The 15,869-nt window shown below is 43.5% G+C and overlaps 1 long non-coding RNA gene and 1 other non-coding gene across 2 annotated transcripts; both read left to right on the top strand.

The window, feature by feature from the left end:
* Positions 1–3,150: 3,150 nt before the first annotated feature.
* On the top strand, positions 3,151–14,839 carry LOC141421341 (uncharacterized). The gene is made up of 4 exons (XR_012445935.1): positions 3,151–3,699; positions 7,288–7,459; positions 11,662–11,823; positions 14,493–14,839. It is a non-coding gene; the product is annotated as an uncharacterized lncRNA (long non-coding RNA).
* LOC141421976 (U6 spliceosomal RNA) lies at positions 11,053–11,159 on the top strand. The gene has a single exon (XR_012446645.1). It is a non-coding gene; the product is annotated as a U6 spliceosomal RNA (small nuclear RNA).
* Positions 14,840–15,869: the final 1,030 nt, after the last annotated feature.

The raw sequence follows: 15,869 nt of genomic DNA, 5'->3' as shown, positions 1-15,869 counted from the left end.
CTTTAAGCAATTTAGTAAAACAGTATCTTGAGTGAAAACAAATTGACTATGAGAAAGAAAGCTTGATTTTTCCTGTAGCTCAATAATAAAGATGGCTTTTTAAAAAGTTTTTTTTTCTTGGCTGGGTGTATTGTTCTGCAAAGGAGAATTATTAAATTGAGGTCATGTTTTCCTTCCTTTTTGACATGTGATGCATATTTTCATGTGCGTGTTAATTTTAGTGCATTTGTACATTAAGCTGTGCGTGTGGCCACAGAAATGGGATTCTTCAGCATAACACAAGGTTGTCCATGCAGCCCATCAAGTGACCCTTTTAAAGAAAGAAGACATTTACATAGACTCTATATAGGCACACAGATTTGCTATAAATATATCAGTTAATTCCTTTAAATGATCACCATCCTTTTATACTCACGATGGGAGAACACATACCTATTTCACGTTTGTTTTCTTGCTTAAAACTATTTTAGAGCTTAAACAGTATTTGTCTTCAAGCAAGTTGATGAGTCACTCAAGAAATTTGGTCTTATTATTTTATCATCACTTTGTTTGGTCATGTTCTGGTCAGTTTGGTTTCTGGTCTAGTTTGTCAAACAGTACTTAATGATTTTGGGTTCTTTCCAGAAACAAAAGCCATCAAAATCCAGTCCACATGGAAAAAAAGATGCTAAACACAACTGAAGAGATGGAAAGGAAAGTGCAGGAGCAGATAAGAAGCAGGTGGCCGGCAGCATGTCCTGGAATGATGCCGAGTATGGGAGGTCTGTGCTAAAGGGCACATTCCCTCCTATCAGTCCCCATCTTGTGTTCCCACAGCATGGTCATGAAAGCCACAGAGCAAAATTCTGTCTATGCTATGTTTGCTTGAAACTTTCCAGTTTAAATATCTGTACAAAAAATGAAAAGTGAGATAGTGGTAAGGAATTGGCAGCTGGCATTGGAGCAGGACCTTTCTTAGTCCCAGACACCCATCCTTCTTCCTTCCCTTCCTTCCTCCCTTCCTCCCTCCCTCCCTTCCTCCCTTCCTTCCTCCCTTCCTTCCTCCCTTCCTTCCTTCCTTCCTTCCTTCCTTCTTTCCTTTTATGGTACTAGGGTTTTAAACTCAGGGCCTTGTGCTTGCTATACAAGAACTCTACCACTTGAGCCATACTCTGGCTTTTTTTTTTTTTTGCTTTTTAGTTATTTTTCATATAGGGTCTTGTGCTTTTGCCCAGGCTAGCCTTGGACCTCAATGCCTTCCGTGTACTTCAGAGTACAGGTATGTACCACCATGTCCAGCTTGCACTTTCAGATAGGATTTTGCTAACTTTCCCCCCAGGCTGGTCTTGAATTGCAATCCTCTTATTTTTGCCTCCCAAGTAGCTGGGATTATAGATATGAGCCACCATGCCAGATCCTTCCTGAATGTCTTACGTTTTTACTTCCTTCTTACTCTCCTCACTTCCCTAGCATGGTCCTCCCCTCAATTCCTTCAATCTTTGCTCCTCACTGTCTGTTCTCTGATCTTTACCTTGCTCTGTACTGGCCCCACCTGATTGTTTCTATAGCTCACCCTCAGCTGCGGTGCCCTCTCTACAGCATTTTGATCTGTGTGGCGCAGGTGCTTCTCTACTCTGTGGCCCTTCCATTGTCCCCAGTATCTTCCTGGTTCTGGACAGTGCCTGTCTCCAAGCCTCACAAATTCTTTCATGTCTCCAACACCATGCCCTCACTTTGCTTTGTACTTCAGAGAAATAAACAAAAATAAAAAAACAAAACAAACTCAGAGCCATGAGCCATCATGCTGGTGCACCTGCTCACCTCTTACCTACAGCTTGTCTTCATTTACACCTGAAACTGGGTCCCTGCTTTCTTTCCCCGCCTATCCTCCCCAACCCTGTGCAGGTACTGTACCTCAGGCTTCTGTTCTCCTCCAGGAGCTTTCTTTCTTCTTTTCCATATTGCCTTTCTCCTTTTGCCCACATGCAATTAATCTTCCCTCTCCTCAAAGATAAAGATAATTTCCTTCACCTTCGCTCCCTTCCCAAGCTTCTGCTCTAGCTCTGGCTTTCCCATCCCATCCACTGTCTTGAGAGAGAAATCTCCATTTTCCCCTGAGCACTGTTGGTTCCACACAGCCTCAATCTGCACCACCTTGGCTGAACTTGGCCTCAGTTATGCCACCAGTGGAGGGAAAGTGTCAGCTGAGTGTGAGGCGCTACTGTCTACAGGATGTGTTACCTCCCCTGCACCCCAACTTCTTCCCTCCTGGAAGATGGGGAGAATGACGCTTGACAATGAAATAATAACAGGATGATCATTGGGCTACAGAACATGGTAAGGACAGTCCGGGGGGGCTGATATATATATATATATATATATATATATATATATATATATATATATATAGAGAGAGAGAGAGAGAGAGAGAGAGAGAGAGAGAGAGAGAGAGATAGATCTAATAACAGAAGAAGGGTGATTCAAGCTGGGCCATCTCCCTGGAATGTCCTTGTCTTCCCTCTGATACTCAGAAAGTCCTGTGAGTCATTCTCATCCCAGCTCAATTTCTCCCTCACAGTGTTCCCTGACTGGCCACTCCCGTGGAGGCAAATGGCTTTTTTATCTTGGTGCCCCAGGAATTTAACCTTACAGTTTTCTGTGGTTCTGGTCTTGCCTCCTTCACTTGGGAAGTCAGTATGAGTAGGTCCTCTACAGTGTGTGAAGTCTTGCAGGCTGGGTGTTTTGCTTATGATCTTAGTTTGCTAGAGTTGACATAGCCAAGTATTGCAGGCTGGATGGCTTAAGCAACAGAAATGCTTTTTCTCACAGTTCTGGAGACTGGAAGTCCAAGGTCAAGGTGTTGGTGGGTTGGTTTCCCCTGAATCCTCTCATTGCAGTCCAGCTGCAACAGGGGCTCTGACCCTGGTCTTGGGTACTCAAGCTGTGAATAACGACACAAACTCGGGGTTGTTCCAGGAAGCAATGGCATAGTTAATTTTCTGAAGAGAGTATTTAAGCAGTGCAGACAGCAGGAAGGAGTACATGGCAGTCCCCAGGTTTCCCTTGACGTCTGTACTAGGATTGGCTGTCATGTTGCTATGGCTACGAGCCCACGTGAGGAACATCATGTTCTTGCGACTGGGTTTTCCCAGTCCCACGCAGAGAGAGAACAGGGTTGTTCAGCAACTATCCTTTTTGACGTTGCAATCTCTCTTAGGGCTGTTGCACAAAAGCTACAGTGACTCCACTCCTTTCCAAGAGGCTTTGGGGTCCTGAGGGTTTCCCACACTCTCTCCTGGGCTGGTAGATGTTATTCCTCTCCTTGTGTCTTCACATGGTCTTCTCTCTGTGCGTGTCAATGTCCCTAACTCTTCTACTTATGAGGACACCATTCATATTGGATTAGGACTACCCCTATGACCTCATTTTCCTTAATTACCTCTTTAAAGTCTTTGTCTCAAGTATAGTCACATTCCAAGGTACTAGGATTAGAGCATATGAATTTGGGGGGAGTCACAGCTCAGCCCATAACACTTATCTTTGATACTCTACAGGATATAACAGTGCCACTCACATCTGTGTCTTTAATTAATTTAAAAGATTGGGAGGAAGCCAGAGAAGGGAAACCAAGCAAGAGCAGAAACAACAACAGCAACAACAAAACAATCCTGAAAGTTTGATTCTGATTCGATTGGAGAAACAGTGGAGAAAGCAAGGAAGGTTAGTCATCACCTCTACTGTTCTCCTTTCAATAACATCCTCACACAACGGACCTATTTCATTAGAGTTGGGTTGCATTCTTCTTGCAAAATGATCCCCTGGGAGGATGACATAATAGAAAGAGAGTGGAGCAAGACACTCTGCCTTTGTTACTCACTGTGGTGAAGCCTTCAGTTCCTGGCACATAGGAAAGACATGCTGGCTGCTGTTGGTATTCTTAGACTTCTTAGGGTCATAACCACAGGTCTATGGACTGCAAGATTTGTGAGGACAGGGACATTCTTATCTTGTTCCTTGCTGTGCTCCTTGGCCTCACTTTGTACTCAGCAAAATGTAGAAATTGAATATATTAGGGGTTTGCTTGTTTGTTTGTGTTGGCTTTTTTGAGACACGGTCTTGCTATATAGCCCAGGCTGGCTTTGAACTTGTGATTCTTCCTGCCTTGGCCTCTTGAATGCTGAGATTACAGATGGTGCCACCATACCTAGTTTAATATATTTGTTAAATCAGTGGAGATACTTAATTTCTGAGGTTCCCTCTTCTCATCTCTGAAAAGAACATTAGTTCTTTTGAGCACTTACTATGTATAAGGCTTGAAACTAAATATTTTATATAGATTACTTCATTTTAATCATTATACCAAATTTAAGACTACTTTTTTTTTGTGGCAATACTGGGGTTTGAATTCAGAGCTTTGTGCTTTCTAGGCAGGTACTCTACCCCTTGAGACATTTCTATTTGCTTTAGATATTTTTCAGGTAGGGTCTCTCATTTCTTACGAAGGGCTGGCCTTACCTAGGCCCATCCTCCTATCTCTGCTACTCACCTGTCTGGGATTACAGGCATGCTTCACCATGCCTGATTTACAATTACTATTTTTATTCCCATTTTTCAGATGAGGAAACTGAGGCAAAGTTTGTACAGCTAACAAGCTAGAGAGCTCAGCTATGTCTTGCTCAAATCTGAAGTACCTCCCAATATATTATATGATCTCTTTTTTGTCCATAAAGAGGGTGAAAAATTCTAGCCTCAAAGGCTTTGGGGGAGAATTAAATGGGAACTTGTAAAGTGTCCAGTATGTAGTAGGAGCTCAATGAATGTCAAGCCCTCTACCTCTTTCACAGCTTGCATTCCTGTGTAGACGGTGCTTGAGGATCCAATTTCTAACTGATAGGCGATCCTAAATCCTTGTTGACCAAATACCCTGAAGCCATATCTCCATTTTTCTGTTCCTTCAGAGAATAACTTTCAATGCTTAGGAGATGTCTGTCTTTCCCTTCCTTGTCTCCCTTTTCTCTTGATCCCACTGTGGTGAACCTCTGCTCCTCCTTACTTTTGAGGCTGCCCTTAGCCAGAGAACGAAGTGTTCATGCAGCACGGTCCATGGGCAGCTTCTCTGCAACCAACAGAGCTAATGCCTCCCTCTTCTCCTCCCTGTCTTCTCAAAGTGTCTTGGTTTGGCTTTACTTCCCCATGCTCTTTCTGTGGTTGATTCCTTCGCGCCCATTCTAAGCCTAAATGGTAACGTATCCCAGGTTGAAACTTCTTTATCCCTTGGCCAGGAAACAGCATCTGGACTCGTCTAGGCTTGAGCACTGTCTCTATGTAGATGGTTCCAAAAATCTGTCTCCAGCCCTGGCTTCTCCCCCGAACCTCAGATTCAGGTGTCCAGCTTCTCATGTGACATTGTCCTTGGCTCTTCTGACAGGCATGCCCAATTTAGCATATTATTCCTGATTCTGTATCTGCACCCCTTCCCTACCCAGACAGCCCCCCATTCTTCCTTACTCAAGTAATGACTTCATCTTCTACACAACTGTTGAGGACAAAATCCTAGGAGTCATCTGTAAATCCTTGTTTTCCTATATTCAAATCATCAACTACTGCTTAACAATTTACTTTCAAAAATAGATCTCAAGTGCACCCATCCCAAATCTCCCCCTTGGAATGAAAATAACATTCATAGTTTTTGACATGGCTCCCAGGACTCTTTGTGATCTAGCCCCTGCTAGCCTCTAAGACCTCCTGTGTGGTCAAAATCTCCCACGTTCATGATATGTGTTAGCACATTCTATTCTTTGAACATGGCAGACTTGCTTCTGTCTCAGGGCCTTTGCACTTGCTATTCTCTTTGCTTCCAATCTTTCCCCCAGATCATGGCTGGCTCCTTTTTATCATTTAGGTCTTCACAAAAATGTCAAATCAGAGAAGACTTCTATAAACACATTGGTTATAGCAGCTTCCCTCCCACAATTCCATGGCTCTTTGTTAATCAGGAAGGTGTTTGGCTTCAAATAAGAATACACTGAACACAGGCCTAACCTGTTAGAACTTTATTTGTCACACCTCTTAAGACATCCAGGGTAGTTAGGTCAAGGCTATGCAAGATCAATGAAGCCACCAATGGACTCTGGCTCTCTCTTGGTTCCTACTCTGCCATCTATAATGTCTTGACTTTATTCCTTCTGATTATCACCTCATGATCACGAGATAGCTGCCAAACCTCTGGGCATTATGTCTGTATTTCAAACAAGGAGAAGGGAAAGTTCAAAGGATCAAAGACCTTTCTTATCTGGCTCTGCATCTTATTGGGTAGAGAAGCCCTCTCATGATATTCTCTTGGGAGTCATGGGTTTATATCTTACTGCTGCCCCTAGCAGGAAGGGAGGTTGAGGAAAACAAGCATTTCATCTTCCTGGTGTGTACACTACAGAATGCAAGGGAAAAGGGGATGGTACCTAATAATATGGACCAGCTAATCCCAGCCACATTTTATGCCCTATTGCTTTGCTTTCTTTTTCCATAGTGTCATGATTACAATTCTATACAAGTTTCTTTTATTCAACTGTTATAGTGTGCTCTTAACTAAAATGAAGTAAGCATCTTGCCTTTGCTATATTTCATAGACTCATGGTCATGATTCTAATAATTTTTCTGGTTATTTAACTGGTTTCTCATGTATGGCATGCTCTTGTTTATGGTAAGGTACATAAGAATAGTCACTTTATCTCTTTTTGTGGCGTCGAACAGAATCTCTGGCACAGTAGACCGTTAATTATTTGTGGATTATTGAATAAATAAAAATAAGATTCATCTCCATGTTGTACATGGATTTCTATACACAATATATACTCACAAAACACTTGATAAAGTTAGCAGTGCCCTGTCTCTGCACATTAACTGGCATGGTATCAGGGCACTGTTGAGTGATATAAGTAATAAGAGAGTCTTGTCCACTTCAGTTGTGTAGATTGGAGTGACAGTGTCTCCTGTGAAGTCCATATTCTCTCTTCATGTTGACTTTGTGACAGCTCAACTGTCTCATGCAATTAAGCTGCTGCCATGGATTCATGGCTGGATTCGTGATCTAGTTCACTTAACTTCCTAGTCACATACAAATTGTGGAATATTACATAAAATACACGTGGCATAAATACAGGCTTGGTCAGGCACTATGTTAATCCAAAGGTCCACTTAAAAGAAAGGAATTGGTGATGACTCTCAAGTCCAAGGTTGAGTGTGGTTACTGCAGGGATCTAGACACTCTTGGTAATGGCCAATGAGCTAACAGAGCGGTCTGTTTTGCAGAGAGTGGCAAATGGCCTTATGGGCTATGCCCTAAGGAAGACTTGGACTACCATGGTCAGCCTCATTCCGAGGTCTCAGTGATTGGTAAGAAGAGATTCAGAATGCTGCTCCTTATTCTGGGATGAGCTCTTCATGGACTCACACCCATATCCCAGGGGATAAGGCACTGTCAGTAAGTACGGGAAAATTATTTTCATCACAAATCGTCCAAGCACGGCACAGGTCCGTACTGCTTTGTTACATTATAACAAGAGATTATGCCAGAGGAGGTGTTCTTTCCCCTTCCTCATGCTAATGATTGTGGTTTGGATGCAAGGAGGCCTTCAGAGAACGTGGAACCTCTGCAGCTCCCTGAGGTCCCCAGTGGAGCAGCCACACCTCTAGCACTTTCTGAGCGCACTGAAGACCTCTCCAGGAGCTGTCAGAAGTGAGCAGGAGAGATGGATGGGGATGGGTCCTGCAACAGTAGGTGGGAGGAGGAGCTTGAGATGGGCTTTGTAGTTTGCAATGGAGCCTATTCTACGCATCAGCCCTCTTTCCATGCAGACTAACAAAATCCAGGCTTCATAAACTGTTGCATAATTACAAGGTGCTGAAGATAGAGCAGAGAACAAAATAGACAGAGTCCGGTGTCATACAGCTTACATGATGGAGGGAATGTCTTAGTCTCTTTGGCTGCATTAATAAAATACTATAAATTGGGTAACCTGTGACAATAGAAATGTATTTTTCACTTTTCGGAAACTGAGACGTCCGGGATGAAGGCAGTGGCAGTTCAGTGGTAGACTCGATGTGCGATGAGGGTCTGTTTCCTGGCCCATTGATGGCTGTCTTCTCACCATAGTCTTACGTGGTGGAAGGAGTGAGGGTTTCTTGAGGTCTCTTTTATAAGAGACCATTTATGGAGGCTCTGTCCTGATGACCAATTCACCTCCCAAAGGCCTCATCTCCTGATGCCATCACCTTAGAAGTTTGCATTTCAACCTAGAATTTGGGGCAGACACAAACATTTGGACCATAGCCTGGAGACAGAGAGAGAAAATAAATAACATTGATGATAGAATTGATGAAGGGGCTAAACACTGAATATAAAAATTTAATTGAGAATATAAAAATTTAATTGTAATGGCAAGTACTCTCGGGAGGAAAGTACTATTCTCCACCCCCATTTAGAGTTTCAAGTCACAACCGGCACCTCTGTGAGCCAAACCAGAGCTTCCCAGGCCCGCCCCTCTCTTTCTTCCACCTGAACCGTGAGCCTCATTGACTTTGTCACACAGTAGGCCAACATTGTCATTTATGGCATGCTGCCTCTGTGGTTGTACCCCAAGTTCCTGCATCCAGGCTGCACAGAGCCTCATATAATGCAAGAGCTTGGTGGGGACACGAGAAATAGCTGGTGACATTGCATAGAGTGAACTGATGACGGGGAGTCAGGTTGCAACAGGTGAGGCTTAGGTCAGACATCAATGCTTCTTGTCAGACGCCTGAAATGCTCAAGCAGCTGTGTGGGAGAGATTGTGGTTCACACCATGTCGGGCTTCAGCGTGGGGAGGATTAACTTGCTGGCTGTAGCAGAGTGGCAGGGAGTGTGTGCAGCTCGGCCACTGCACAAGCTGGAGGGCACAAGGTCAGGTCAACCCCTGTCCACAGAGGACCTTGCAACATGCTGGGTTTAGAGCTAGAAATGGAGGGCGGAGCCCAGGGAAATCCCAAAGCATTCTATTCTTTACTACCTTGACCAGAAAAGAAAAACGTGTGTGTGTGTGTGTGTGTGTGTGTGTGAGAGAGAGAGAGAGAGAGAGAGAGAGAGAGAGGGAGAGAGAATTTAAGTTCTACAAAATGTTTGGAATTGTTGTAAAAAACACTTGTTTCTTGTTTTATCCAGGCTGTTCATATATATAGGTCATTGTTTTAAAGGTTTTTATTAGTATATGATACTTATACAGGGAGGTTCATTGTGACATTTCCATATATATATATATCGTACCCCAGTTTTGTTCATCCTCTCCATTATTCTCCTTCTCCCCCATTCCCCGTCTTAAAATGACTTTGACACATTTCCATGTTCCATATTCATACATGTGTAGAAAGTATCTCAACCACATTCGCCCTCCATCACCCTCTTCATTTACCCTCCCCTATCATCACTTGTGCTGCATTCCTGTCCTTCATTGTCTTAGTGTCTGTTCATCGTTCAGTGAGGTTTTGCCTTGGTATTTTACCTATTAATATGTTGTCCTTCAACCAATCTAACCCCTTTGTTACTCTTCCTTACCCTTTTCCCTCTTCCTTGTATTGTTCAGCTGTTTTCAGTGTGTTTCATTGTGTCGTGTTCCTACACAGACGGGATGTATTTCAGTATTATTCACTCTCTATCATTGTCTTCTTTCCCTCCTCCCTTAGTCTCCTCTAACTCAATATATATCTTGAAAGTACCTCTTTAAGGCAAGTCAAATCCAGACTGATTATGCAGAGCTAGCTGATATCTTTGGGGAATATGGATCCAGAGGAATGGAGAATGAAACATACTGTTTATTCATTAGCAGTGAAAGCAGAGTAAAAAAATCAAAATGGGAAAGGGAGGACTGAATAATGAGGGCTCACCTTGGCCGTTGTTTCTGCCTTGACCAAGAAATGCACTTATATCATGATCTGACCCATAGTCACCCGTGCCATCTACCTACTATGAACCTGGCATAAAGTCTTCAGAAAGCAATTTTATGAAACAAGTTGCACAAATGAACAAAAGGCATTTACTTTTATTATATTCAATGCATTCTGATATTTTCTACTCTACTGCTACTTTTCAAAAAATGCTGGTCCCAGCCGAGGAAATGGAGTGGACAATATTGTCATTTTGGGGAACACTGCCCCAGGCAGCTTCAGAGTGCTTTGTTAAGTGATTGACTGGGGTTGAAACTGCACTGTATCCTGTAAGCTCCTAGAACATCTCAGGGCCGGGAGTCTCCGCAGAGAGGGCAGCTGCTCTGACTTTGGGCTGCTCCAGGCAGGTGGAGGAGCCTATTAGCCCAAACCACCCTGGGTGAGGGGTCAAGAGACCCTAGTGTAACCTCCTGCAGGTCTCTCTGTTCCCATGAGCCTTCGAATCTCCACCTACAAAACAGAAAATGAGAAAAATCTCATTGATTTAGACTTTGTGGCAGAATGAAATTTATTATCTTTTAACAGGAGGTTACCACAAATGCTTGTCTGAGAAATGTGAATTTAGTCAAGTAATATTTTTGAGTGCCACATGGAAAATTTCAGAATTGTCTCCTTGTTCTCTGACATGGCATTGGTGAAATGAAGACCTTCACACTCCTGCCCCTACTCTTACCTCCCTCTGTCAGACAGATAATCTTCATCAAAATTTTTATTGGAGTACCCATTTCCTTGGGTTAGAGAGTGGACACCTGGCCTCAGCTAGCAGGAGGGAGCTGTTGTCCCTTCGTACAAGAAGGACAGGGCTAGAGTCCTGCTAATTGGGAAAAGCTCTTTCTCCAGTACAGGATTATAAAATTGTTTACTGAGGGCCAGGTGTGGTGACACATGCTTGTAATCCCAACTGCTTGGGAGGTAGAGATAGGGGACTGTGGTTTGAGGCCAGCCAGGGCTAAAACACAAGACCCTATGTGAAAAACAAACTAAAAGCAAAAGGACTGAGGATGTAGCTCAAGTGGTAGAGTGCTGCCTAGCAAGCATAAGGCCCTGAGTTCAATACTTACTACTGCCAAAACAAACAAAAAATGTTACACTGATGATGTGCTCGCTTCAGCAGCACATATACTAAAATTGGAACGATACAGAGAAGATTAGCACGGCCCCAGCGCAAGGATGACATGCAAATTCGTGAAGTGTTCCATATTTTTTAAAAAATAATGTTACACTGATGAAAACGAGTATGTTGAGTGCTCGGCGTTAGTGTCAGTGCTGTTGGGTCAGAGATGCACGGAGGTCCATTAGTGAGGAGACAGGAGATCTGGACCCTTGTTGGTGAGAAACTAATCTTGAGTGGAAAGATTCAGTCTCATCTTTGCTCTGGGGCCTGGCAGGCTCAAGGTCTTTGTATTAATATGTGTATCCAGTACCTCACTCAGATCTAGCTATTCTGGGCAGTTACAAAGTAGCTGGGACAAACAAAGACAAGAGACACCGTGGAGTAGACCCCTTCCTGAGACACCTGCGTCTTGAGGTTTCTCTCATATGTGGAACCAGAGCAGTTGACAAGAGCCAGAAAGCCTACTGTCCCCTTCCCTGTAACTCTCACCCTCAATGGCATCAGATCCTCAGTAGGAGACTTGCCTGTGTATGCGCCATGCCATGTGGTGGTCAGACACGGAACCGACATGTGCTCTGCCCCTTCCTCTCCAGGCTTTGGTGTGGACTGAGATGGATTCCCTGGAATCTTCCAACTAGAGGTGCTGACAACTGATGGGAGAGAAACTCGGCCCTCTGAGCGCGCTCGGCTGGCCAAGGCGCCCCTTGGAGAAGGAGGAAGGCATGCTGCAACACTGGGCTTATGCTAGCAGTGAGGTGCGGAGACATCCTGAAGATCTGCTCTCAGTGCTATGATTTCTCCTTCTAGTTTGCTGTAATTATCTTTAGGTAGCCATTCATCTATCACCATAAAGATGTAAAAACCTCTAAAATTTCTTTTATAGCATTTCCAATGCTCGAGGTTTTTTTTCCTCTGAATTGTTGACTATGCCATCAGGAAATCAGACCTGATTTAAAGTCCTAGCACATCTAGGTCTTTGTGTTGGAAAGACATGCTGTTTGGCACATACGTAGGCAACTGGCTGAGACTTACATATGCTTGTGTCTGTAAGGTCAATGGCACTGCCTGCAGATAGCTCCTGGGGCTGGGCAGGGCCAGGTATTCTACAAATGAAGAACACGAGGGCTAACAATTGCACGCAACAAAACAGATGCAGTGAGAGAACAGACTGACAGAGCTTGCCAATGGGACAGAGTCACTCTGAGTAGAAGAGGCTCATTTACTGCTAGAAGTTACGCAATTAACAAAGAATTGAAAACTAAACGGTTGTGCAATATTAGGGAAAAAACAAGTGGCCCTCTTCTGCAGATTTAGAAAATAAGGCAAAAGGCCTGTAAGAGTTTTAACAGCACATTAACTTTACAGAGGTTTACTGGTCAGTTTTTGGTCACTATAACAAAATACCTGACACAGACTACTTATTAAATAAAGAGAAGTTTATTTTGGCTCGTAATTCTCAAAGTTCAAGTTCAAGTTCAAAATCAAGCAGCCCCATTGGTTGGCTCTCTAGTGAGGGTGGCACGGAGTGCTTATAATCGTGGGAGGGGCATATCTCCAGTGAGAAGCAGGAAGAGAAAAGGAGTGGGTAATGTCCACAGTTCCTTTTGAGGGCATATCCCCACTGACCTAAGACCCTACCACAAGGCCCCACCTCTTAAAGTTCCACGGTACCTCCTACTTCTGCCACCTTGGATACCAAGTGTTTACATAGAACCTTTAGGGGATACTCAAATTATACCCAAACCATAGCAAGAGGTTTTCAATGCCAACACTGTAAATAAAGATAAAATAAAATATTCACATGACTACAGACTTTCTAACCTTTCCCTCTAGTGATACTCAAAGCTAGGTTGTTGGGATTTTTACTGACATAGGTTTTGAACTCAGGGCCTTGTACCCTACCACTTGACCCATGAATACTGCCCTTTTTGCTTTGGTTATTTTTCAAATAGCCTCTTTTTTTTTATCCCCACGACCAACCTCAGACTGCAGTCCTCCTACCTACGTTGCCTGCCTATCTGAGATTCAGGAGAGTGCCACCACACTAGGCTTGTTTGTTGAGAGGGAGACCGCTCTAACTTTTTGCCCTGGCTGGCCTCGAACCATGAACCTTCTGATCTCCCCCTCTTGAGTAGCTGGATTACAGACAGGAGCCACCATGCTTGGTCAATTTTTTTAAACATTCAACAAATCTGGAAACTAAAACAGGATGAGTTTAGAATCCTTACATTACATTTTTAGATGATTCTCACACCATTTCTCTTAGGTGAGCTCATTAAATTGTCATAACAATCTATTAAGTTGGTGCTATTTGCATTAGCTTTGCTGAGGTAGAAGGAGTTAAGAGAAGCTTAGAAGCTCAGTGCTGCCCTGCCTTTGTCCCCAGAGACAATAGTGAGGTCAAGCCCAGGCTTATCCAAGGCCTTGTTAGCATAAGGCTTATTGTCCAAGCCAGTGCCTGCAAATCATGCTGGACTATGGGAAGGTATCCTAGTGCCTGGAAATAGGCAATGATATGAAAGATAGGCCAAGGCCCTTTCTTGGTGCTTGCCACTACCAAGCCACTGATCCAAGGATGAGCCAATTGAAAAAAAAAAAAAAAAAAAAAAGCAAAGAAGAGGAAAAGAAGATTCTAGGAAGCCTAGAGCAGGCCTGGCTTATTTCACCTCATCAGAGCAAATAGGCCAGGACCTGTCTTGAGTTAGTGGCTCTGAGGGATTTGCAATTCAAAGAGATCACAATTCTTCAGAGTGAGACCACACCACTCACCACATGGCTGAGTGACAAGCCCTTGATTCATCCATGTCAGCCCTCATCTTCCTTAGGGAAAAGAGGGAAGGGGGATGAAGGAAGAGCATAAGGTAGACTTGAGCCTCTTATAGGTCAACAATCATTCTTGTATTATAGATGAAGATACTAAGGTTCAGAAGTTAAGTGGCGTGACCAGGTCATGCATTTGGGCAGAATTGGCCACACATCTGGGTATTTTCACTCTCGGCCCAATGCAACAATTACATCCACTCTGGCCTTCTATTTGACCTCAACAATTGCATTGCCTGCTCCCCACTTCCTGCTAATACTGGACACATGGAGAAGACTGTGCTCACTGGGCCTCTGCACCAGGGAGCTGTGAAGTAGAATATGAGCATTTGGTGAGTTCAGTTCCTTATATGAGAGAGATGAAAGGATCTGATATATGAAGGAAGATTTAAAAGAGCAAGACAGGTGAACCTGGTTACTTGGTGACTTTAAGGGGCATGCTTTCAGACTGCAAAGGTCTGAAGCATAGAAGATGGGAAGAAGACCATTTCTTAGGAATTTGGGATATACGATGAATGAAGGAACAATATGAAGTCCAAACATAAATTGAATAATGAAAAATAATTTCTGAAGTTAACTCTTTTCCTCTCTCTTATTTCTGAAGGAATGAGAGGGAATTACAGACTTCGGGTACTTGGCCTATTTTGGAAGTTATGTTTTCAAACAGTCCGATCCTGTGTCTGGCTTAAATAGGACAAGCAAAGCTTTCAATCTCAGGTAATTTAACAGCCTATTTTAAACAAGCTTTGAATAAATCCTTCTTTCAAATATTCTCCTGTCTCCTGTTAATGGTTCAGTCTTTGCCCCCTTAGCTTTCCTTGGGCATCTTGCAGCGGTCTCCAGCATCTCCCTGGCCTTAGAAGTTTCTAGTCAATGAGCCCTCCATGTGGCCCTGGAGTGCTCTTTATAAACCGCTGCCCAGAATAACTCTTTGAACAGGTGGCCTATTGAAGACCTTATCAGTTAGTCCTCTTTATAGGGCAAGTAATAGAAAACCTGCTTACATTTTAAAAAATGAATCTTCCAGATTTGTGTACAGGTAAGTCCAGAGACAGGAGGACTCTGATACGGTATGATCCAGTGGCCCAGCAGTGTGACCCATGATGGGGTGTCTGTGTCTCCCTGCTGGACTTCCTGTAGTGCAGTTTCATTCTGTACTGAAACTGGCTGGTCCTGTGCTTGTAAGAAGGAGCCAACAGCTTGTAGAAGTGAATACTTCCCAAAGAACTGTCAAAGGGAGAGAGAATGACAGGGATTTTATGGACAAGAGTCCTGAGAGTCACTTGAGTAGACAGGCTTAGGTCACAGATCCAGCCTTGAGCCCATCCTGTGGCCTGGGGAATGGAAAGTGTTAGTTGCCCCAAGGAAATCAGGAACTATTTGGGACCTGGGTGAAGAGGTAACTTCACCTGAAGTACTTGGGTTGAATGGAGACGGGAAATTCCAGAACAAATATGAGGATTGGAAGCCACTAGGGACCATCAGTAATTGAGCTATTGGCCGTCTGTCCAGCCTTGGTTCCTACTGTGCCCTCCTTCTTTGCATATCCTATACTCAGCTACATGGGAATATTTGATGTTCTCCAAATATCCACTTGTCTTTATGCAGGACATCCCGTAATCTAGAATATGTCACCTACCCCTCAGCATCCCTGAAGGTGTAGCTCAAAACCTATTTTTCTATGATGTGATCCTTAGTGAAATGAATATTCTTCTCCTCCATTTTCCAATTGATCTCCTTCTTTATATCCAAGTGATTCTGGGCAACTTGGCTGTCTGTGCCTCAATTTCTTCTTCTGAAAAATATGGATAACACCAGTACATAGGTTAAGAGTGGTTGTAGGGATAAATAAGTGAATACGTGTGAAGCTCTTGGACTGGCTGGAGTCCGATAGGCATCAGTAAATGTTTTCCATTGTATACACCAGTAAGTCTTGCAGTAGACTAACTTGGTGTGTCTCTCTTCAATAGATTTGAGCTGC

The sequence above is a fragment of the Castor canadensis genome, chromosome 3, assembly GCF_047511655.1.
Source record: "Castor canadensis chromosome 3, mCasCan1.hap1v2, whole genome shotgun sequence".
Taxonomy (NCBI): domain Eukaryota; kingdom Metazoa; phylum Chordata; class Mammalia; order Rodentia; family Castoridae; genus Castor; species Castor canadensis.
The sequence above is the reverse complement of the archived record's forward strand: the minus strand, read 5'-3'. Positions and strand labels throughout refer to the sequence as shown.